This window comes from Saccopteryx leptura, chromosome 11 (assembly GCF_036850995.1).
Source record: "Saccopteryx leptura isolate mSacLep1 chromosome 11, mSacLep1_pri_phased_curated, whole genome shotgun sequence".
Taxonomy (NCBI): Eukaryota; Metazoa; Chordata; class Mammalia; order Chiroptera; family Emballonuridae; genus Saccopteryx; species Saccopteryx leptura.
In genome coordinates, this window is record NC_089513.1 from 30,599,076 (window position 1) to 30,624,743 (window position 25,668).

At 45.2% G+C, this 25,668-nt stretch overlaps 1 non-coding gene across 1 annotated transcript; it reads left to right on the forward strand.

Annotated features, from left to right (window-relative positions):
* The first annotated feature begins 23,002 nt into the window (after positions 1-23,002).
* On the forward strand, positions 23,003-23,109 carry LOC136383618 (U6 spliceosomal RNA). Its single transcript, XR_010747443.1, has one exon. It is a non-coding gene; the product is annotated as a U6 spliceosomal RNA (small nuclear RNA).
* Positions 23,110-25,668: the final 2,559 nt, after the last annotated feature.

Consider the following 25,668-nt stretch of genomic DNA (forward strand, 5'->3'; position numbering starts at 1 on the left):
GCGGGGCTCCTGCTCTAGCTGGGCCTGTCCAGCACCCTAAATCTCACTGTAGCTTCCTTCTGTGCACCCAATTCTACCAGGAGGCAACCTAGCCACAACACAGGTGAACGACCTGAACCACAATGAGGAAAACTGCACAGCATTCACTCATCCATTCCTTCACTCACTCATTTACTTATTTTCTTCTTCATCACCCAGATTCCAGAGTGAGAGGGCTAGGCACCTTTGTAAGAAAGTGAAACAGCTACTGGAAGTTTGATGCACCATGATCGTAGAGCAGTTAGAAACTGAAACACAACCTTAAGTATCTAAATACTAATAGGTTAACTACTGCAAAGTTATTGGCTTTAATCCTATCATCAAGATGCCTTTTCAATTTTGACTCTCTAGTGGTAATACCACGTTTGAGAGACCAGTTTGTCCAGGACTTGGCTAAAAACTATAAAACCTTGTCTCTATGATGATACCTGTTTGAAATAAACATAGTATCATTTTTACAGAAAGACTTTGGTGGAAGCTTTGTTTTATTTGTTTACTCAACAAGCATTTATGTAGGCAGGCTCTGAACTGGGGATACAGAGAAAAGGGAACAGGGGCATTGTCCTCTAGGGTTTCCCAGTTCGCTGTATTGTACTCAGGGCTATGATAGAGGATGGCATGCACAGAAGGGGCCTGAGCCTCTAGGGAACAGGAAGGCAGGACGAACGTCGTGGACACTGGCACTGGGACCATGCTTGGCAGTCAGCAGTCGGTTGGATCCTTTCCCCTTCCCCGCTTCCTGCTTCCCTTCTGACACTGCTCGCTAACTTTACAGATACATTTTGCAAACTGCAAAAGCAAAATTAAGCTCTGTGGGTCTGAGTGATTGCTTACTCTAAATTAGTAGAGTTTGAGTTAATGAGTTTTAAGAGGGTCGTTTTTCTCCTTGAAGTCAAGTGGGCCTATGCTCTGCTCATGAAGCCCCTGGAATAAGAATTTGTTTTGTTTTTTTTCAGTCCCTTATCCCACCTGCTCAATTTTCTCATGTAAATGTCTAATTATTTCCTCCTAGACAAGCTGACCTAAAGTCCTTCAAAGTCCCCGTTTGGAAGGTTGGTAAGCCATACCCTCCAATGTCTTTGTTCTGTTTCTCATTTTATTACCAAGCAGTGTAAGTATTTAATAATTTCCAACTGTCTAGCCGGTCCTTGAATATTAAAGATTTTTAAAATAGGGTTCCTATGCTAAATATGCTTATAATCTAGATGGGTAGAAAAGAGATATTTTCATGATAACCCCGGCAGTACACACTTATTTATTCCAAAAAGTTATTAGGTGTTGAGGATGTGCCAGGCATTACACTCGACTTCAGAAGCCCTAAGCCAGTGTGACAGGCGCCCACACCTACAGAAGACTAGAGTGTTAGAAGCAGGGAACCATGTAAGATTCCCTCAGCACAGCAGGTAGATAATGACACTAGAGCTGCCCTGGAATCTCACAGACCCTCAGGCCCAGTCCGTCATAGCCTCAGCACGACCCTGCTCTCCTAAGTGCCTGTCCTGGGAGGTTCAGCATGTGCTTGCTAAACCTGATGTGGCCTCACCTGATATAAACCCCACCTCTTGATGTGAACTGAGCATCTCACAGCTGCTTTAAGAGCTGGAACAACGTGGGAGAGGCCTACTCCCCAGACCTCCAGCCACCTGTGTGGATTGCGCGAGTCCAGCCCTGCCCACGTTCTGAGGTCTGAGTCCACCATGCACACAGGCTCTGCCCCAATGCAGACTGCTGATGGAGATGTGGAGCATAATTATCAGAACCAAATTACTTATAGGGAAAATGAGGTGTCACTCTGGAGGCGCACGGAAGCCAGAGAAGCCTGTTAGAGCCTGGAAAGAGGGAGAACTTGGATCTTTCTTAGTGGCTGGAAACTCAAGTCTATCCATTAGTCACCATCAGCCTCCCACACTCTGACCCCCAAGGTCTGGGTCAGGACAAGTAGATGGTGAGGAGAAAGAGAGGTGCAAAGTGACAACCCTCAGGTGACAAACAGGGAAAAGGCTAGGGGACAGATTGCTCCTCTGGGGACACTGCAAACTGTACCAACACTTCATGCAAATATAGCTCATATTTATACAAATGCCCACAAGGGCTCTACTAGTTGCCAGAGGCAAAAGGCCAAGTTCTTCTTCCCTTTTTTTTTTTTTTTTTTTAGCAAGTAGGGAGAACAGACAGGGACAGATGACATACAGGAAGGAAAATGAGAAGCATCAGCTCATAGTTGTTCACTGATTGCTTATTCATATGTGCCTTGACCAGGAGGCTCCAGCTGAGCCAGTGACCCCTTGCTCAAGTCAGTGACCCCGTGCTCAAGCTGATGAGCCTGCACTTGAGCTGCACTCAAGCCAGCAACCTTGGGGTTTCAAACCTGGGTTCTCAGCATCCCAGGCCAACGCTCTATCCACTGTGCCACCGCCTGGTCAAGTAGAAGGCCAAGTTCCGAGGGAAGATGGTTGCTGACTCCCATTGTCATTCCAGTTTTGACCTCTCTACCTTTCTCTTCTACAGTCAAAGGGTTAGGACACCAGGCTTCCATTGGTAGGTTTTTAGGAAGTTCAACCCCAACTAGAAACAGACATGAAAACCTTTAGCAGGACCAGAGCTTTCTCTTGCGGGTAGACAGCCTCCCTGCATTTAGATACCAAACCTAGATACCCCATGACCTCCCGCTGTCCCTCGCAGGCCCCCCTGCTCCCGCTTCCCTGAGCAGTAAGTACCCCATGCTACAAACCCTTCTTCTCCCTTCTCTGTTTTCCATCCAATTTACCCTCATCTCAGGACCCTGAGAGGGTACTAATGCTAACTTGACACATATTTCCTGCTCAGTCAAATGTCATATACATTTGAATAGGTACCTTAACCTAAAGGATAAGTGTCTCATAAAAAAACGCCAAGCAGATCCTAATTTTGGATAAGGTGAGGCAGACCTCCCTTGGGCTTCCAAAGTCAACTGCACAGCAACTCCTCCCCTCCCGTGACTTTAACCATGAGGACCCCAACCCTAGCTGACTCCTCCCTGCCTGGGAATCCTCAGTGCTGCCTGTGAGTTTTAATTTCCCAAGTGGTTCTGCACCCGAGGCAACTCCCTTGAAGGAAAGAAAAAGACTGAATTTTTAGGAAATAACTTCCCTGGAGGCCTGACCAGGGCTGGCTTCTGGAATTCATTTTCCAGCTAAGCACTTTAGAATCGTGTTCCTCGTGGTTATTAGCACGAGTGACAACAGCCTTTTCCTCCCTGAGCCACGCAGATTAAGGAAACCTAAGACGACATTTCTAAAAGTGTTTCCATTTCAACCCACAGAGAATCAATACACGAGAAGAGCACTGCCTTAAACGCTAATGTTATCCAAACTCAAATTCATTTTTGATGGATTGGTGGTGGCTGGGTTTTCTTAAGGGGAGGCCAGGCTAAATTTACACATTTCCTGAGATTCTTTTTGTCTTGCCCCCCACCCCCACCCCCAGCACATGGAGAGAGCACGCAGCGAAGGATACACTGAGACATCCTTCTTCCCTTCAGGACGCGATCCATATGGAGAAATTGAGAACTTATTTCTAGCAAAGAGGTCCTGGGGCTCCGCTGCTGCATCTCCCAGCACTGCCTCTAGGACTCGGGTCTGCGGTCTGATGGGAGACGCGTGGCCCAAGCTGCAGAGAGCCTTGGGCACAGGGTGCAGCTGCAGATACCAGTACTGTCACCGTTAGACCCAGCCCCATCGCAACTCCACCCCACAGCCGGGGTCCCTTGATTACTACTGCTGCCACCACTGTGCATTCGAGCCCAGCCCTGACCTGGTGCTTAGGACCAAGCATGGTCTAATGCTTAAGGAGTTAAGCTCCAAGTCTACATTTTCAGGCTCAGCATCCAACTCTCTTTTGCTGGCCTCAGATGTCTGCCTGGCTCCCCTTCTGCTCCCTGCAGGCCTGTCCTCACGATCCTATCCCTCAGGACTCAGCTCAGTCAGTAAGACCTCCTTCCATGGCCCAGGCTTTGGGTTGGCCTCTCCTGTCTCTCATCAGGCACACCTCCTCTGAAACCCTGGCCGCCCCGACCTGTAAGTGGCTATCTGTATATCTTCCACGCTATCATGGAAACCAGGGGCCCCCAAACTTTTTATACAGGGGGCCAGTTCACTGTCCCTCAGACCATTGGAGGGCCGGACTATAAAGAAAACTATGAACAAATCCCTATGCACACTGCACATATCTTATTTTAAAGTAAAAAAAAACAAAACGGGAACAAATACAATATTTAAAATAAAGAACAAGTAAATTTAAATCAACAAACTGACCAGTATTTCAATGGAAACGATGGGCCTGCTTTTGGCTAATGAGATGGTCAATGTCCGGTTCCATATTTGTCACTGCTAGCCGTAACAAGTGATATGACGCGCTTCCGGAGCCATGACGCGTGTGTCCCACGTCATCAGAAGTAGTACTGTACTACTTTGCGGCACCACCACATACAGTACTCCTCTCACTGACCACCAATGAAAGAGGTGCCCCTTCTAGAAGTGCGGCTGGTGGCCGGACAGATAAATGGCCTCAGGGGGCCGCATGCGGCCCGTGGGCCGTAGTTTGGGGACCCCTGATGTAAACTATTTGATGGCAAGGGCCACATCTTACTCATCATATCTGAGACAGCACCTGACACACAATAGATTATTAAAAAACAAAACAAAAACAAAGGGAAAGAAGGGAGGAAGGGAGGGAGGGAGGGAGGGAGGGAGGGAGGGAGGGAGGGAGGGAAGATTGAATGAAGCCCAGGCCAGACCAGGTATCCAATTAATAGACAAAGCTTCTGCTTTCATTCCTAAAATTACATTGAAAAGCTTAGATAATTTTTCAGTATAATAGTAGTTCCTGGCATTGAGAGGTAGGTTTTTCTGGCCTTTCCATCCGAACTTGGCTGTGTGACTTGCTCTGGTCAATGGAACATTATAGCAAATCTGACCCCAGCAGAGTTTGGAAAGCTCTTGCTCAATGGACCTGGCCTCTCTCGTTGCTAGGAATCTTGCAACCACCTTGTAAGTGAGCCCGAACCTTCTTATAGAAGGATGAGGAACACCGTGCAGAGGGAAGCCTGGCATCACCACCATCCTTGCACCCCAGCTGAGGCCCTGGTTTGTAAGTGAGTCCATTCTAGACTTCTAGCCCTAGCCATATTCCTAGATCAAAAGAATCTCACAGAATTGTGAAAAATAATAAATAATTATTGTTTTAAGACACTAAATGTTAGCGTTGTTTGTTCGTAGAAGCTAATTATATGATTGAGCTCCCACAACTCTGCCTGCTGCAGTCAACTCTTTCTCTCCCCCTTGCCCATTCTGTGACCATTTGGATTGATCCCTTTTTGGTTCCCTCAACAATAGCCTTTTGGACTCAGGACCTTTGCATTCAGTGTTCTCTCTACTGGGTTTCTCTCTTTGATGTTCTAAACCTGGCCAGCTCCATCTCATCTTTGAAGTCTTGGCTTTCTTGATCATCCAAACTAAACTTAGTTCTCCATACTTTACGTGGTTCTCCAACACCCCCCACTAATTATTCGCTCTCTAAGCACTGTTTCCTACATAGATATTTTCACAATTTGTCATTGATTAATGTATTTGTTTAGTCTGTTCCCCTCCAAGCTCCAAGATAGTGTGTCATCTGTTTGTATACCAGATTGTCCCAGGACCCAGCAGAGTTACTGGAGTGTTTATTAATTCTCTGATGAAGAATGTAAAAGAGGAAGCGAAGAAGAACGCCATCCCAGTCCCTCCTAGGATGGGCTGCTTTTTTGGCTCTTGGCATACTGCTTCCAGACGCCAAATGGTGTGCCCCAGCTATCAGCTGTCCCAGTGCCTTGAGACAGTTTCCGTCTACATTCGTGTTACTTGTCCAAGTACTCCATTGCTGACTCAGCCCGGTTACTGAAATCTGGCCTGTGACTATCATACCAGTGGGGCACCAAGTTTTGCCCACAGGCCAAATCTTCTAGAACTACCCTTGGGGCAGCACAGTCCCTCCAGGCCTCTGTTCTCATCCTCGCCACGGGCAGCTTTGAATTCTACACACACTAGGTCTTCCTCATCACAATGGTCCCAGCCTGTGCTTGGCTAAGCCTTCAGTGTCGTTACTAAATGACCCAAAGGAAATTACAAACATGATACACATTCTATACCCAGGAGGTGCAAGGTACTATTGGCATTTTTGACACACTGGAGTTCAGTTCAGGCTGGCCAAAAAGACAACTTGGAAAATCAACACCAAAGCAGAGTTCTAGTGGAAGACAGAAAAAGGTAAATTTAATCCCACCCCATGCCCCAACTGTCATGAGAAATTAATATCTGGGGGAGGTGTGTGAGTGGTGTGGATGGAGAAAAAACATTGAACCATCAATCAGCAAACAGGACAGAGGATCTACTGTGGGCCAGAGCCAAGATCTGCAACCGAAAAACTAAACCAAAAAGAGGCAAACACAGAATAATTATTAATTAACCTAAGCCGCTGTGATGCTGTCCCAGATCATGGTAGGGGTACGGGAGGATCAGGCAGAGGCAATGCGGTGAGGCTGCAGCAGGGTTGGTTTTCTGTGAGAAGGAGCCCTGGGCATTGACCACCCAGAGATCTGGTGGGTCCTAAGCCAGGACAGGAAGCAGTGGGGGGGAGGGGGGTGCAGACCTGGTCCTTGCCCTAAACCCTAACTGCTAACTGTGGTTCAACCACCACCCCCATTCTCTGGGTATTCAGAAAGCTGGGTCTAGCCCAGAAGAGAGCAACTTTCTCCCAACAACAGGATTTGATCAAGTGTCCCTGCATTTTACAGCCCCGTCACATGACTGGGAAGGGCTTACCTGGCAAGGTTTCATCTGTGAGGATGACATCCAGTGGCCCTTTCCTCCTGACTCTCCAGGTTTGAGCCCCATGCCGTTCCAGTCCTAGAAGTTGTCCCACGCCAACTGAGCATCTCCTGTCCAGCACTAGTGTGACCCTGCCCTTACCTTGGGCTGGGTCTGATTTTGTCCATTGTTTCTTCAGTATAAGACGTTGTCTCCAATTCTGTTGTGCTGGATGTTTACTGAATTATAAAGCCATCACAAAGCTCGGCGCTGCCTGCTTTATTGTCCTTACAATCATATGGATAGAGCAGACTGGAGGGATGGCACAGCTGTTGTCGTGGTATATGGGAAGCAATCATCCACCTTCTCCTGGCACCACAGAATGGCCACTGGATGGACAGGAAAAGGCTTGAACCAATGACAGTGCAGACTCGAAGGTAAGTTTCTTGAGAGTTTGGCAGAAGTCTAAGTATTCTGCCTTCCTGATTAGTAAGAAACAGGAAGAGAGAAGAACAGGTTACAAAAGCATCTGAGCTGGTCTATTCCCAGATTCCTCATACATGGCTGGGAATGAGCTGGTGTTTAGGGCTTCTGATTCAGAGTATGGATGGACCCCAGTTCTCCAGAATAGAGGCCAAGGCCCCTCTGATGGGGCCTTTGGTAGAAGGTGTGGGACTGCACATTCAGTCACACACTGGAGTTTTAGGATATAAATGACAATATAGGCCTATAAAATTCCAAGAGAACACTGAGCCACTGCATCCCTTGAGGAGACCATGATATCTGCGTCATATTGGGGGTCCACCCTCAGCCTGCCTTTTAGCCAATTGAAGGGACCAATGTCAAGAGAGGGTATTACACAGGAGTCAGGAATATCTAACCCTCTTCCTCAGAAAATTCACCCTCTGGGAAGTATAACCTAAAGAGGTGTCACAACAATGATATTCAGTAAAGAAATCGAGGCTGTATGCCTTTGGAGTGACATTTATATATCTAAAATTTCTTTCTTCCTGAGGACATGCCTCACCGTTCACCACATAAACTTAATGACTAATGTCAAGTTCTCAGGAAGCAAGGGTGACATTGTTTTAGTCTGGTGGTTCCATAGCATCTAACTAAATATTTGCTGTGTCTGACTGAATTTAAGTGAGGCTCTGTGAATGACCATGAGAGGCAGAGAGAATGGGAAGGTTGAGCAGTGACTGAAACGTAGCACTTATTGTTAAGAGTATCCTTTCCTTTCTGGTTTCAGGTTTGAGATAAACCAACTTCAGTCCAGAAGAATCAAAACCAAGGCCTCTGAAATAGTTCTGCCTCTCAGATATGCTCAAGACTATCTATTCATGACTCACTGATTCAATACATTTATTAAGCACTTACTGGGTGTATAAGTGAGAATTACACCTGGCCACAAAATTGATGGCGGAATTAAGTGGGAGCTAGAAAAGTCAAGCCAGAGATGAACATTGCTAGAAGAATGAAGTCAGGCAGTAAGGGGATTTCTCTTTGCATCACCATTGCAGAATCAAACACTTGATCGGTTCTTACATCTAACACAAGCCTTCTGCTTTCTCCACTTCCAGCAGTCCACCATTTTTTTTCTTTCTGTAATATTTACTCTATACTAGTCATCTGAATTTAATCACATCAACCTCGTCGGGCAATTTCTAGAGTAAAAATCCAGTGTAGAGCTCAGCTCTTCAGAGCTAATCTCAGGCCCTTCTAACCCTGCTCATTCAATGTAAGTGTAAAGCTATGTCTATGACACCTGGTCTAGCTCCTAACTGTAACTTATGTTTAGCATACTCTATCATTTTCTGTGAGAATTCTAGGTCCCTAACTATTTCCTCAAGGCTCCAGTTCTCCATCTCTTGGTCTCCCTGTAGAGGACAGAGTGTAGAGCTGGCGCTTTAAAAAAATTCTCAAATGTGTGAATCAAAGGGGAAATGAATGGATTACTTAAAAGGTCTCCGAGATATGGAAAAACATTGTACTTGGTAACTGATAACTAAAAGTTAACTTATACTAAAATGTGAATGGTTGATCATTATGTTTATTTCTTCAGGATAACATCTGCTTTCAATCAGACATCTCCAGTCTTAACTCAAATAAATGTGTTATTAAGTTAGTCATGAAGTTTAGATAAATGTAACCTAAATTCTTGGTGCCATCACCCATTTTACCCACTGACAAGTTCTGGCTCCCCTTCACAATATGATCACTGTCCTCAGTTGATTCGATAGTGGTATCATAAGGAAAAGTCTTTATGTTTGATGAGACTCAAGACGAGGAAGCGTATAAGTATCCCCAGTTCATGCTAGCGTGCTCTGACTTCCCCAAGTTTATGGTAAGTGAGAAAGTAATCACTCCTATGTCCACCCCTGCATACACACAACACATATACACACACACAACTATCCCTAGAAGTCTCACAGTTCCCCACAGAACTGTTTCTCTCAGAAGAGAGTGGGTTTTTAAGATAAACTCTTTTAAAGGTTGTGTGCCCGCCAGCCACTGATGCAAGGAGCATAATTAAGATGGAAAACAACCAAATCCTGAGAGGAAGCAGAACAAGACCGGGCCGCCTCGGTGAAAAGGCTGCTCTCCCCCGTGGCTCTGTACTCAAGTGCTCTCCACAAGCAAAGAAATTAGTGAGAGAGGAAAGGCACACATGAATAAAACAAAAGGTGTTATTTATGGAGCTCTGCTGGGTAACCCCTACACTGCCCCCTGCTGGCTTGACCCTAGTCGTCACCTTCTAGTCCAGGTCTGAATCGCTGCGTTCCATCATGTTCTTTCCCATAGCGAACTCAGGTGGGAATGGTGCTGAGAGCAGGCAGCAAAGGGGAGGATGCCCAGAGGAGGGCTAGGGAAATTTCAAGAACTACAGGGCCAACTTCAAACCACTGACCAATAGCCCCGAAGAGTTGTGATGAAGCCAGCCTTGACTCCGATAGACCCTGAGATCTCTGGTACAACAGTTCATAGGATGGAAATGATCTGGCCAGCAAGATGAGCCAACTGGCAGCTGTTATAAGATTCAGGTATTGGCAGAATCCTGGCATGGGGCATCTGAACCAGAAAATGCCCACCAGCTTAGGAGACAAAGAACAGGGTCCGGGCCCAGAATCTAGGCAAACACTTGCCAGAGAGTCAAGGCCAAACCCAGATGTCCTGGGCTTCAAGACAGTGTTCTGTCCCTTTCGAAGAACTGGTGACAAAGTAGAGAACAGTGGCAGGCAATCACCCTGAGGCTGCATCATTGGGCCTGAAGGGAATGGGTTTCAGGATCAGGTAGATGTGGCTGGAACCCAGCCTGCTCTTCATTTGAAAAGTGGGGGAAGTAACTCCCTACGGAACTGTTGTGAAGATTCAATGAGATAAGAAATGAAAAATGATTAATACAAAGTCTGGCTCATATTAACATTATCATGGTGTTCCTGATGGCAGAGATGAGGCTACTACTATTGGAGGAAAATTTTTAACAGTGACATCGAGGGCTATAGCCACAATATCCATTTCTGAATCAGTTGGCTCACAGGGCAGAGGCCAGTTGTCCACTGCTGGAGCCAGCAGAAGCTAGGCTCAGAGACACAGGCAGCTCATCTCTTCTCCCATAAATACCACCACTGGCTCAGACTGAAGAGTTAAAAGACACATAGCAATCAGCTTGCTCATACAAGGACAGTAATCTGCCCAAGATCACCCAGCTGGTTTGTAACAGAGCAAGACCAGAGTTGAGGCCTCCTGCCCAGCGCCTAGCCTTTTTGCCATTCTGCTGGAGTTCTTTCATCCCAGTAATGAGCAGGATACAAGAAAGCGTCCATACCTAACTCCATCCTTTCCTCACTGCCCTTTCTATCAGCACACAGATCTATTCTTCTAGAGTTGGGTAGATAGTCCCATGAGTAACAGCTCATGCTAATGAAAAAGCCAGGCATGGAAAAGCTACACAGACTGCTTGAGAGTTCCCTTCCCGAATGTGGAAGCCACCTCCTCACTGAGACACAGGGAATGGTTGCGGATGCACGGTGAGCACGCTATGAAGAGATGCTAGCTTTCCCCCAAGAATTCAGGTACCCATCCATCCGCTTCCTCCAGGCCACTTTTGTTGTTGTGAGACACCAACTACTCTATGCCAAACAAGATATATGAATCAGAACAAAAACTGTTTCTTAAATTCAAAACTAAAAAAAAACAACAAAAAAAACCACCACATTTACATTCGTTATTTTTGTCTAGAATCCAAGGGCAGTCTATGAATAAAATACACACAGTTGGAGAGGAGGAGACTATTCATCTCACAGCTCTCTGCCAACCCAAAGGCCAAGTGAACCATCTTCGTGACTTTCCATAGCTAAGAACATACTGCCAGCCAACTGGTGGTTTAATCAATGCTTGGAATATTGTATTCACTTCTTACCTGAGCTGACTTGAGTTATGGATTTAAAGTAGTCAAAGTGAAATGAATTAGTTTAACTCCATGAATTACTAGGTTGAATAGTTTTCTGAAGTAAAATAAAATGAAGTAAATCTAGGTTAGTCCTCTTTCAGACTCAGATAAGCAGAGTTTTTAACCCTGGGTTAGTGAGCAGTGGATATAGGTGTTGACCCTGAGTAACAGAACTCTGGAAAACTGTCATCAAGACATGGTCCTGGGCTAAGCTCCTGCCAGCTGCTGCAAGTTGGGCCTGTTTGGGGAAAGAAAATCTAGGTCTGCCATCCGGTAGTCCATCATGCATCACAGACCCACAGATCACAGAGAGACAGGAGATGCAAGGTGCTTCAGAACTTGGGGAAACCCTACGAAATTCGGGTCTGGGTAATACCCTAATCTCTTAATTTAATTTAATCTTCTCTTACTTGAGAATTCAACGGTTGGTCTCAGAATTAAGAACTGTGTGCATATGGAGCTGCTGGAAGGAAAGCCCATGAGGAGCAAAGCACACAAACCTAGAGACTATTGTAGGTGTTCTCTCTATCTTCTACGCTCGCTCGATGTAGAATGAGATGTGTTCTACACACTGAATGTTCACATCTCCCACCCCACCACCACCAAGAACATGATTTCTACTTCTATCAATTCTTTCTTCCAATCCTCATTGTTATGTAAGCTGAGTATCTTGGAAATAGGCGTATGTCTTAAAAATAGGCCTATGTGTATAATTTAGAGTGACTATGGCATTCACGCAGTCTCTTATTTAAGAGCAGGCTCTGTGCCAAAAGTTTGAGTGTATGTCAGTTTCCTGGTACTCAAAGTGTCTTTCCCCACAAGAACCATGTTTGGTATGGTGGGCAGGTGCCCAGGCAGCCCACGGAAGCCTGGTAAAGCCCATGTACCTGGAGTACAGTCGTGCCCTAAGAGCACCGTCAGCCCTGACATGTTTCTGTGGAAGAGCACACTGGAGCTCAAACTGGGGACTCCTCCTCCCCTGCAAATCCCACTCACAGGGTCTCCCCAGGTCCTCAGAGAGATAGACCCTGCCTCTCAAGTTCTAAACCCCATCTCTAGAATATATCAGCCTTCCCCTTCGCTGTTAACAGCTCAATGTTTTTCCCCACAACACATCAGTGAAAAGCAGGCAGTTAGCTACTCACCCCAGTTGATCTGCCTTCAGGGAGGGAGAAAGATGGAGAAAGGCCTCATCTGGGATGCAAATAGGTGGCTATCTTTGTATACTCTATCAGGATTTGGTGGCTGGTGGAATGGGGGGCAGAGAAGGTAACTGGGAGGGTGCTTAAGACTCATTTCATTGTCTCAAGAAGCACCTTTAACTGCCCAGAGCAGCATCAAACACATCCAAGATGTGCATACAGGCAGCTTCAAGCTCAAAACATAAAACTGATATTTGTCCCTTTAAAATGGCAATCATCCAGCCCTGGCTGGTTGGCTCAGTGGTAGAGCAGTGGCCCGGCCAGTGGATGTCCATGGTTCGATTCCCGGTCAGGACACACAGAAGAAGTGACCATCTGCTTCTCCACCACTCCCTCTTCTCTCTCTCTCACTCTTTTCCTCCTGCAGCCATCGCTCGATTGGTTCAAGCTCATTGCCCCAGGTGCTCAGGATTGCTCCATGAAACCTCAGCCTCAGGCACTAATAGCTTGGTTGCAAGCGTGGTCCCAGATGGGCAGAACATCAGCCCCAGATGGGGGTTGCTGGCTGGACCCCAGTCAGGGTGCACGCAGGAATCTGTCTCTCTCCCTCCCTGCCTCTCACTTGGAAAAGAAGGGAGAAAAGAAAAAATATATATATTTACATATATATATATATATATGTGTGTGTGTGTGTGTATATATATATATATACACACACACAATATATATATATATATATATGACAATCATCCTTGGGTATATTATTAGGTGAAAAACAGAACAAGCAAAGCAAAACAAAACAAAGCAAAAGAGGATGAGAGGAGGGGGTGCCACGCCCAACTGAATGTGAGTGCCCTCTCGGGACACCAGAGAGTACCCAGCACATCCCCAGGGTCCTGCCAGCCCACAGCAGCTCCAGTACCTCATGCCACAGCCTAAGTAGAAATCCCCTCGGGTTCTCCAACACAGTGACTTCTCAATTATTCCTGACAATAGTTTGTTGTTTTTGTTTTCTTGGGTTTTTTTATGTCAAGTTTTGTTTGGGTTTTAGCATTTAGCCTGAAGTCACCTATTCAATGAAGAATTTATATAAATAATGTTTGGAGACACAGAGTCCATTTTTTCATTATTTATGAACCATAAAGGAGATAACTCATCTTCATAGCTTTCACTAAATTCCTGCTATCTCCAGCTTCCCTTGTAGAACTGCAAAAAAGAAAAATAATTTCATACCCAAAATTTTGGGACTCCTTCTAATTGTCCAGAACTACCTTTCCTTGGTGAGTAAGCACTACAAATCTGTGCAGAAACGAGTTGGCAGACCTTACCCATCAGGAGAAACACAAGGGGTGACTGAGCCCACCTGCCACCCCACACTATCACTCTTGAGGCATCATCTCTGAAAAAATACAGGCTCCTACCATCAGCAGATGAATGGATAAACAAAATGTGATACGTATGCATTATTCAGTTTAAAGAGGAAGGAAATTCTAACACTTGCTCCAACATGGCTGCGCCTTGAACACATGAGGGGAATAAGTCAGCTGCAAAAGGACTATTTTATGATCCCACTCATCTGAGGTAGCTAGAGTAGTCAAACCCATAGGGACAGAACGTGGAATGGGGGGGCAGAGAGAAGATGGGGGGTTATTATTTAATGGATTCAGAGTTTCAGTTTGGGGTGTGGAGAAAGTTCTAGAAATAGAGAGAGGTGATGGTTGCACAACAATGTGAATCCACTTAATGGCACTGAACTATACACTTAAATAGTTAAAATGGCAAGTTTTATGTCATGGATATTTTACCGCAAATAAAAATAATATATGGGCTTCTAGCTTCTGCTCAAACTCTCCACTGCATTCCAAAACCACATAATATAAGAGATGACTCCATGCCAAGCACTAGTCCAGGATGGGGGAGGGGGAAGGATTGTAAGTTTAAATAAGATGATTGGAGGAGGACTCATGAAGGTGAGACCTGATCAAGGATTTGAATTGGAGGACTGAGCATACCTTACCAAGATGTTAAGAGAACACTCCTGGGAGAGAGTAGCCAGTGCAAAGGCCCTGAGGCACTTTATGCCTCAGGATGTGTAGGGGCCAAAATGATGCCAAGGGAACTTACATGGGTTTGCATAGTTGTGACTGCAACAGTACTAAAATTTCCAAGCATAGATGTTCTGTAGACAGTTTCTGCTGGATTACTGAGTGGTCCAACCACTCCTTAAGCAGACTTTCAGCAAATCCTCAGCCCAGCCACCTTCCACAGGGACTGGAGCCTTCACTTTTGTTTAATAATGGAGTGAACTGGTAAACAAACAATAGACATGACACAGGTCAGAGTCTGGTGCTGGAATATGTAGTTATGATTCCAGGGGCTCTTGGAGGTCAGATGAGAGAAATCATACATACACACACACACACACACACACACACACACACACACACAAACACTTGAGAAAGAGTAGGATTAGTGTTAAAGGACAGGGGCTGTGCAAATGAAATGTATCATGGGGCCGGTACCAAGTACCTGGACAGGAGAGGTTGAATGGAAGTCCCTACTGAAATTATGTGCTAGAACTTCAGTTCCAAATACCAGGGTGGATCTCATACACACTCTGGTATCATATCCAAGGGTCTCATCAAATTCTAAGCCTTCTGTTCTTCTTAAACTCATCCTTTCTTGTTGGTGCTCTTATTGGGAAAAGGAGAATTGGAAATGCCTGGAGATTTCCATAAATTCTTACTACTTTAGTGAGCAACCTTTTTATATGAAGTTGTATTTGGCACAGGGGCTCCCAAAGCATTTTGAAGGTATTTCAGAAAATTAAATATATTGTATTTCACTCCTGTTTCCAAACTATATATCACTCCCCTCATAAATACCATGACCTCATCGAAGGAAATAAGGATGTTGTATTCGTTGTTGTAGCCTACCTTCACAGCCCAGCATCTAACCATAATGGATGCTCAGTAAGTATTTATGGAATAAATCAATGACTGACTATTATTGATGTAACCAGAATAAGATTTCAGTCCTGCAATGTGTCTTAATAGCCTATTCTTCCTGCTGGACTTAGGAGGACTGGTGGGAATAGTTCCATTTTACAGATTAGGGACATTAGAGGTATGTTAGTTATATACTGGTGCATAAAAAATTCCTCCAAAACTTAGCAACTTGAAACAACGCATCCTTATTATTTATTGTTATCTCTAACATTTCCATTTTCTGTGGGTCAGGAGTCTGAACACGACTTAGCGGGGTCTCCGTTCCAGGTTCTCCCACAGGCTGTGATTCAGCTGTCACCTGCGGCCATGGTCATCTCAAGGTTCAGAGGAAGCAGAATCTGCTTCCAATCTCATAGAAGTTGTTGGCAGGATTCATGCCCACACAGGCCATTAGCCCGAGGGACTCAGTTTCTCACTGGCAGGTAACCAGAGGCTACCCTCAGGTCCTTGCCATTCTGGTCTCCCCACCATGGCCGCTTGCTTCATCAAAGCTAGCAGACCAAGAAGAGAGAACAGCAGCAAGACAACAGACCTTTCTATGACCTCATCTCAGCAATGACACCCCATCGCTTCTGCAGTATTAAATTCATTAACAGCAAGTCGGGAAGTAGTCCAGCCCACCAGAGGTTGTGCACACCAGGGAGCAGGAGTCTCGAGACCTAACTGAGAAGCTGCCCACCACAAGGGGCACTGCAGGGACCTGAGCCCACCAAGAGCAAACAGGAGATCTGAGGTCAGACGCAGTGATGGGAGATTTGAGCTCCCCACTTCCCTCCTTCCTCTCCATCCTAAATGGTGGTGGTGCTGATGGACAGGCCTGGGGGAGGGAACAAGAGGGTTGGGAGGGAGAGGAGCAGAAGAGTGAAGGAAGGAATCCTTCAATCTATTTACCCAAATTTATTCTGAAACGGAATTTACATTTTTCAAGTTATCAAACAGTTAGGCAAAAATCAGAAGTGACTGCAGGTATGGATTTATTACCATTGACGCAAAGCTGCTCCTAATAATATTTCAAAGCATTTCTATATAATACATCTGTTCGGTTCGAATTTATAATTGGGGTCTGGAGAGAAGCACAGTGGCAATGAAGGAGCACCGAGGAGCTGAGTTTGCCTGGCACCTTGTGTGTAGATTTTTCTGGTAGGGAGAGAAGTTCTGAGGGCTGATTTTGGTCTAGAAACCATTGCTGGTGGCTTCAGCCACTGGCAAAGCCTCCACTGCATCCCTGCCCTAAGACCCTGCCCAGCTCTTGCCATCCCCTGTGGAAAGAGCAGGGCTTGGGAAACACAGGACTGGGCCTGGAAATGGGCTCTCACATTGGAGAGCTGACTTGGTGGATAATCTAGATGATCCTGGACCCAAGGGCCTTCCCCTCCTGCACCCACGATTCCCTCTGCCTCTGCCCCGCTGTGTCCTCACTGAGGAGTCAGCTCCTCTCCATCCCCCAAACATGCTTGACACAAGAAGTCTGAGGCACCTCCATGCCATCTCCACACCTCGGTCGTGTGTGCGTGTGTGTGTGTGTGTATGTGTGTATGAGTGTGTGTGTGTGTGTGTGTGAGTGTGTGTGTGTGTGTGTGTGTGTGTGTGTGCGTGTGCATGTTTCTTGGGGAGGACCTGAAAATAGCAACACGTTACTCCTGGGCCCTTTAGAAATAAATGGAGCAGGTTAAGAACAATGAGAGAGAACTGAGTTAGGAAGGGGGCACAGAGAGGCAACTGGCAGAAGGAAGGGGTACAGAATCATACATCTGGTGCAATTTCTTTCTCACTCTTTATGTTAGGTCTTCCCACTTGGGAAACAAGGAAACCGAGGCTCAAAGAAATGAAGCAGCTTGTCCAAAGTGACGAAGTGGTGGACCCATATCCTGGAGCTGCGTGACTGTGCACTTGATGATAATGGCAACACAAACATGCAAGCAGGGCCCTGGTCCTCCTTATGACAGGGGTCTCACAAAATTACCCTGCTCCCTCCATCTTGGAGAAAAAAATATGTATATACTATATAAATATAAATATATAATATAAATATATAGATAGATAAATATAAATATTAAAACATATTTATTTCTTGTATCTGATGTTCAAACTCTTGTAGATGACAAATGATTTTCCTAGGAGGCCCTTCCGAGGGTGGAATACTAGGTGTCACTATAAAACCCTCGCGGGGTGAGTGGAGGTGGCAGCAGGACCCTCTGGTATGCAGGACACATCATGCCTTCCCCACACGGCTGTGCCGTGAACAGAGGCCCCTTCAGACCAGAAGTGTGAGCTGACAGTGAGGTCTAGACAGAGCACAGGCTCTGTGCAGTCCCAGAGGAGGACTCTGGTTGCTGGGTGATGGAGTCTCCCGGAAGGGTGGCCCCTGCCTACGACCGGGCACTCAGGAGATAGGAGGGTGAGTTTGTCCATCTAGGGGCCTCAGGTGATGAAACCAGCTGTCGCTGAGAGTAAAAGCAGTATCTTTACAGCTGATTTTATTTTTGTATCAAGAAGAAGGGGAGAAGTTCAAGGAGCAGAAGCCAACTGTGGACAGTGTGGTCACCAGGATGATGCCAGCCAGCACCTCGTCCCCAAGACGCCCTTGCCCTAATCCCCGGAAACTGTGAATGTGCTCCCTCATGGGGCAAAGGGTAAGGAAGGCTGCCAATGGAAATAACAGCTGTGGACAGCTGACCTCAAACAGGAAAGTTATCCTGGATTATCCGGGTGGGCCCAATATCATCACCGAGATTTTTAAAAGATCGAAGAGGGAGGTAGCAGCATCAGAGTCACCCATGCGGCCCTGTTACCAGCCAGCTTGAGAGAGGACAGGCAGGGACCCCAGAGCAGAGCAGCAAGGGACCTGAGAGCCCAGGGCCTGGGTCCAATCAGTGGCCAGCTGTGAGGTCTTGAGACAGTGGGTTGACATTTCTGGGATCTTTGTCTCCCCAGCTAGTGCTGGAGGTCACAGAGGGCATCTCCCAAGTGTTTTAAATGGACACCATGAGGCGATATGAAGACTCAACCAGCCATCACTGGCTTTGAAGATGAAAGGGCACCACGAGTCAAGGAACGCGGGCCACCTCTGAAAGCTGGAAAAGGCAAAAGAGAAGGATGGTCTCCTCGAGGGACTCCCAAAGAAATACTGCCCTGCCCACCTGCTGCCCGCAGCCCACTGAGACCTGGGCCGACTTCTGACTTCCTGATGCGTAAGATAATAACTTTGTGTTGTTTTAAGCCACTAAGCTGGTGGTTATTTGTGAAAGAAGCCACAGGAAATGAACAGGACACAGTGTAGGGTTTTCTAAGTCCAGGAAGAAACTGAGGCATCTGGGGAAGAATCCTGACCCCTCAGCTGTGGGGGGTGGGGAGGAGCAGGTGCATTAAGCCCCCTCGAGGTGCGGACAAGCTTTCAGGGAGTCTGAGCAGGCCTGTTTCACTCCTGCGCCACTGGGGCTGTTGGAGAGACCCGAGACACAGCAAGAGGGGATCTCAGTCCCTCTCGGAAAACTATGGAGTCATTTTTAAAAGGATTCAAGAACCACTAACTCGTGACAGTCACCTAGGGGACTCTGCATCTTTGACCCTTTCACCGCCTTTGTTGTTTAATTTTCCCCATAGTGGCTGACGGTTGAAAGTTTCTGGGAGAGGGCCTTGCGATTCATTTCATGGACAACAATGATAACAAAGCAAAACAAACCAGGACAGCTCCCACCCCCCAGCCAGCCAGCAGGGCTTCCAGAAACCTAGGCTAGAGAAACGGTGTTGGGACAGGGGAGAAGCAGAGTCCAGTGGAGGAGAGGGGAGAGGGAGAGGGGAGGGGGAGGGGAAGGGGGAGGGGAGGGGGAGGGGGAGAGAGGGGGAGGGAGGGGAGGGGAGGGGAGGGGGAGGGAGGGGAGGGGAGGGGAGGGGGAGGGGGAGAGAGGGGGAGGGGGAGGGGGAGAGAAGAGAGGCATTTTTGAAGGCCAAGAGAGGGCCATGCACACAGGCCCACAGCCAGGACCAACAGGGAGCTAATGAGTGTGTCCCAATCCCTGGGACAGACGGCTCCATGCTACACTCGCCCGGCGTGAAGTTGGCACGTGAGTTGCTCTTATTATTATTGCTTAATAAGAAGGATGTCATTGTCTTTTAGATAATGATTATCGCATTACCCATACATTAAAAGAGAAGGCTTTACATTCTTTCATAAGATTATTTTACAATATCTGATTCTTCCATAACCACACTGACATTGTAGGACAGGTGACATTTTTCCCTATCTTACAAATTTTAAAATGTCAAAGTAAAAACACAGTGTTTTGAATGGACTTTGGGGTTGAGATGCTCAATGGGACTCTGGGGCAGAGAAGAACGAGGCTCAGCAGGGGCATGAGGACCACGGTCTTGGAGCACCTGGGAGATGCCCTCTGTGGCCTCCAGCACTCGCTGGGGAGACAGAGATCCCAGAAATGTCAACACACTGTCTCAAGACCTCACAGCTGGCCACTGACTGGACCCAGGCCCTGGGCTCTCAGGTCCCTTGCTGCTCTGCTCTGGGGTCCCTGCCTGTCCTCTCTCAAGCTGGCTGGTAACAGGGCTGTATGGGAAAGCCAGCTGCCTGGCAAGGCACCCACCTGCCCGAGACTCAGAGCTGCACCCTGGCAGAGCTCCTACCCCTCTTCTAGTTACCACAGGAAAAAAATACGGATTGTAAACATCACTTTAAAAGCATGCCATCCGACAGCCAGCTCAGCTGCAATACATCAGCCTGAATTGTACTCATTTATGGTGAAGCATTTTATATTAATGTTTTCATTGCTTATCACAGACATTGGCTTTAAACTGCTTAAGCCAGCTGTACTGAGTTATTTATTAGGCTTTTTTCCCAAGTTTCCTTTTCCTTAACTAAAGTATTTGTTTTACTTTCATACATTTAAGAATTCCTCTTGTCTTCTGTCAATCACTTCTGGTGGCTGATATGCTTACATCCCGTTCCTCCAGGATATACTCAGGACCTTTGGGAAAAACGGAACTGAAGGTAGCAATGCTCATGAAAGTGACATGGGTTGAGTGAGAAGGAGAGTTCAGTCTCTGCAGGGCCATTGAGCTTCCCTTTTTCCCATAAGCAGGGTTCTGTCTCCTTCCAACATGGAAAATCGGCAGTGGTTGCCTAAGGTCAACTGATTGGGCTACAAAGTGGACAAAGTCAATGCTATTCATCATCTCTTCACTGGTTCTCTTCCTGACATGCTGACCACTCCTCCATCAGCTTCAGTAACCTTCCCCTCCTCCATGTGGGTGGTCTAAGGGTAGGCCCTCACACCTGCCTCCTTCAGAACTAGCACCTACATAAAGTGAAATCTAAAGACTGGATGATGAGACCCTCTTCCCTTCCTTCACCTACTGGGCTCTCCGAAGACTGATGACCAGACAAAGAGCTAAAAAGTTTGTCTCTAGAGCAGGGGTCCCCAAACTTTTTACACAGGGGGCCAGTTCACTGTCCCTCAGACCGCTGGAGGGCCAGACTATAAAAAAAACTATGAACAAATCCCTATGCACACTGCACATATCTTATTTTAAAGTAAAAAAACAAAATGGGAACAAATTCAATATTTAAAATAAAGAACAAGTAAATTTAAATCAACAAACTGACCAGTATTTCAATGGGAACTATGCTCCTCTCACTGACCACTAATGAAAGAGGTGCCCCTTCCAGAAGTGCGGCGGGGGCGGATAAATGGCCTCAGCGGGCCGTAGTTTGGGGACCCCCGCTCTAGAGAGTTTAACATCGGTGAGTTACCTAAGAAAATTTCCAGGACCTAGTCACTTCACACTGAAGCCCATCAGTCAAAAAGGACCACCCATAACCACAGAATTCCAGTCAACAACATGGTTCCTTATGCTGAAATATGAACAGACAGCCAAGGACCAGCAGAAATTTAAGAAAAATGCTAACAAAAAACAAAACTTGGCAATAAGGAACTTAGAGAAACCAAAAGTAAAACAGGAAGCAAAAGAATTCCTTTTAAAAACTATTAATGTCTCCAGGAAAAATAAGATAGGTACCAATGCAACAAGAACAGAAAGCTATTGTAAAAGGTCAGACAATTAAGAAGTACATGGCTATTAAATACAATGTAACCTTAATACTAAAGTAAACAGACATCTAGAAGATTAATATAAAAATATCTTACAAAACAGACAAAGGACAATAACATAAAATAAAGAAAAGAAATAATAGAAAAATTAAAGCATCCATCAAAGAGGTCCAATAGTCTCTTAATAGAAATTTCAACGACAGAACTCAGAGAAAACAGGAGAGGCAATTACAAAGAATAAATCTCAAGATTTTCATAATTGAAGAATGTGAAATTCCAAATGTAAAGAATTCATCAAAAGGTCAAATGTAATGAATGAAAAAAGATGCACACCTAGATACATCATTGTGAAATTTCAGAACACCCCAGTATAGAAAATAGAGATAAATACTTTCAGAAAAGAGTGGAAAAGAGATTAATACACAAGGCTAGTAATCAGGAAAGCATCAGATTGTCTCAATAGCAACCTGAGAACCTATAATACAGTGGAGTAACAATTTTTAACCACTATGTCATGGCAGGCACACTAATGTGCCACAAAAATGTTTTAAAACATGCAATACCTGACTATTTATTCAGAGGCACTAACCTCTCTTCCCTTAGATTGCCAAATAAAAAAAATGAAAGCACCCAACAACAATAGCTATCCAGTATGAATGAATCAAAATTGCACCTATTTTTTATTAGAATGGCAAAAAATATTTTTTTTTGGTGTGTCGTAGAATTTTAGTAGTTAGGCTTATGTGTGCCATCAGATGAAAAAGGTTGAAAACCAGTGCATCGGATCAATGTATTTCCACCTTAGAAATCTATATCCAGCCAAATGGTAAATCAAGTATGAAGAGAGAATAGAAACAAGCGCACTAAAAGTTTACCCCATGAATGTTTTCACGAGAGCACACAGCACATATCCTTCTAAGAGGATTTTCACCAAAGCAAGAGCAGGACATGAGATCCAGGAAGAAAGAGCTCATCAGAGGGGAGCAGGAGGGAAACTGAGGTATGAGGGTGCCGACACCTAAAGGAAGCCAGTCCTAAATCTAAAAGAGCTGGGGGTTGGGAGCCTCAGAGGATGGTCTCTAGAAAAATAAAATCAACACTCTTCAGCCACCCAATGGGCTTAACAGTGTCTAGGTTGGTGTCAGCAAACTGCAGCTCGCGAGCCACATGCGGCTCTTTGGCCCCTTGAAGAGTGTGGCTCTTCCACAAAATACCATGTGCGGGCGCTACCTCGATAAGAAATGTACCTACTTATATAGTTTAAAAAATTTGGCTCTCAAAAGAAATTTCAATTGTTGTACTGTTGATATTTGGTTCTGTTGACTACAGAGTTTGCTGACCACTGGTCTAGGGGATCTTGGTAGTTTGGAAAATTTGGGGAAAAATCAGTGGTAGGTACATCGAAACAAGGCAAACTATTAAATTTGACAGTTTTTAGTTCTTGGTGAAACAAAATGTTGTTTAAGAAATAAAATAAGTGTTCACTTTGGCGGCACATGTACTAAAATTTGAATGATACAGAGAAGATTAGCATGGCCCCTGTGCAAGGATACCATGCAAATTCGTGAAGTGTTCCATTATTTTTACAAGGAAAAAAACTTTTAAATCTTTGATATGATGGATATTAATTTATTATAGTAATCATTTCACAATCCAATAGACCCCCTTATCCATGTTCACTCTCCGTGCCTTCAGGTACCCATGAGAGTTTTGAAAATATTAAATTAAAAATTCCAGAAATGAGCTATTCATAACTTTTAAACTGCATACTGTTCTGAGTAGCATAATGACATTTCTCATTGCCCTGTTCCTTCCCATCCTTCCATCCAGCATATCGACCCTGTCTATGCTACACACCCATTCTTCACTATGTAGCCAACTCGTTATCATATCAGCTGTTGCAATATCTCAACAGATATTGTGTTGTGTTCAAGTCACCCTTTCTTTACTTAATGTCCCCAAAGCATAAGAGGAGCAATGCTAGCAATTCAAATATCCCAAAACGAAGGCATAAAGTGCTTCCTTTAAGTGAAAAGGTGAGTATAGTACAATAAGATATTTTGAGAGAGAGACCACATTCACATAACTTTTTTTAGAGTACGTATATTGTTATAATTGTTCTATTTTATTGTCAGGTATTGTTGCTGAACTTTTACTGTGCCTCATTTATGAGTTAAAAGTTAGCATAGGTATGCATTTATAGGAAAAAACATAGTATATATAGGTTTTAGTACTATCTGCGATTTCAGGCATCCACCGGGGTCTTGGAATATATCCCTGCTGATAAAGAGGGACTACTATATATGTAAGTCAAGTCATTATGCTGTATATCTTAAACTTACACCGTGCTGTATGTCAATTATATCTCAATAAAACTGCAGAGAAAGAAAGGGGATAATCATGTTTTCATTCCTTTGTGAATATCTTCATAGATATAAATATGAAAATCCTAAAATCTCACTTAATAGAAAATTGCAATATAACTGTACAGGGAGAATGGAAGAAAAAGAAGGCACGGCATGTCAGCTCAGAGAGAGAAAGCCTACCGTTCTGTAGATGGAAGTTAAAAAGTAATGTCCTGACGACCGAGCAATAGAATAATATTATTTAGAAATATGAAGGTAAATGCCTGCAATAAGAACTTAAAATGTTGCAAATAGTGTTTCTAGGAAGTAAGACTCAGGATTAAGGATGGGTAGGCCAAGGAAATGCTAGGATATTTTTTTTTCTTTAAAAGTCTTGTTATAAGTTTGAATTTTGTAATCATGTACATGTACTAGTTTGATAGAAAGTAAAAATTTAATTCAGGTATATAACTTAATGCTATATACATAGCTGTGTATTCCAGAAAGAGCAAGAGTTCACCATGAGCAGCTGTACAATGAGGAACAAGAGCAGGTATAGACCCTGCCCTGTTGAAACCTCTCTTTAAACATAGCGTGCTGTCTCTGACCTCTGGACAGAGCTTACCTACACAGAGTTTTCCCTGACCACCTGTCTGTCTGAAAAATGCTGACTCAATTACCATGGTTCCTTTCACACCTTCCTCGACTCCCGCTAGCCAGCCAGGCTCCTCCTGGGTCCTACTGTACTTTGTGCAAACATCCATTGCAGCATCTCTCTCTTACTAAACATGTGTATTTTTGGGCCCATCTCTAGCTAGTCATGCAAGGACCTCATCTTACCCTGAGTGTGTCCCTAATGCCTAGCCAGTGTCAGATTCTATGGCAAAGCTCAGTAAGTGCTTGTCAAATAAAGGCATGCATGAATGGATGCATGCATGGATGGATGCATGCGTGGATGGATGGATGGTTGGATGGTTGGATGGATGGATGGATGGATGGATGGATGGATGGATGGATGGATGGATAGAAGGCCAGGCTGTGTTTCCTTGTTATCATTTAAAAGAAAGAGTAATACTGGTTGGATTGGTAGACTGGTTGGAAAAAAGAATAAGAAAGGAGGAAATATCCAGGAAAGTGATGGCACCATCCTCCCTAGGCTAGGCAAAGAGGTTGCACAGAGTGAGCCACTAGTACTCAGTGGAAACTGAAGTATGAGATTATTGCTTCCACACTACTTGGGATCCAGTGTGGTCAAAACAGTGCACACAAAGCAGAAAGGAGGAAAGTGATATGGAAAGGAGAGCCTAAGACCCTAAAGACACATCGTGCTGGCAGTGGCACTTGTCTTCACTTGCGACTTCCAGTGGGAAGCTCAAATGCCCTTTGGGTGCTGTGCAATATTGCTCTCAGCTAACCATGATCATGAAGGAAGGGGCCAGGCACCCTCCAGTAATGACATGCCACATCCAGCACCATGGGCTTGACGAATGGTCCAGCACCTCAGGTCCAGCTTGCGGGTGAATCAGCACAGCTTAAGCTAACAGTTTGCATTCTTTCCACAAAGACCCCTAAGCAAGTGGACAACAAGATGCAGGAATCACTTGCAGCCCCTCCAGCCCATTCTCCATCCAGTACAGCCATTTCCTAAATCAGACACCTCAACTTCATAATCTGAATCTAAGGGCAGGAAACATTAACCAAAGACTCAGAGGAAACTTCTAAAGCCTTACGATTCCACTGTGTCCTCACCAAAAGGATCTTTGGCAACTGAAAGTTCAATGGATTTCTTATACATTCA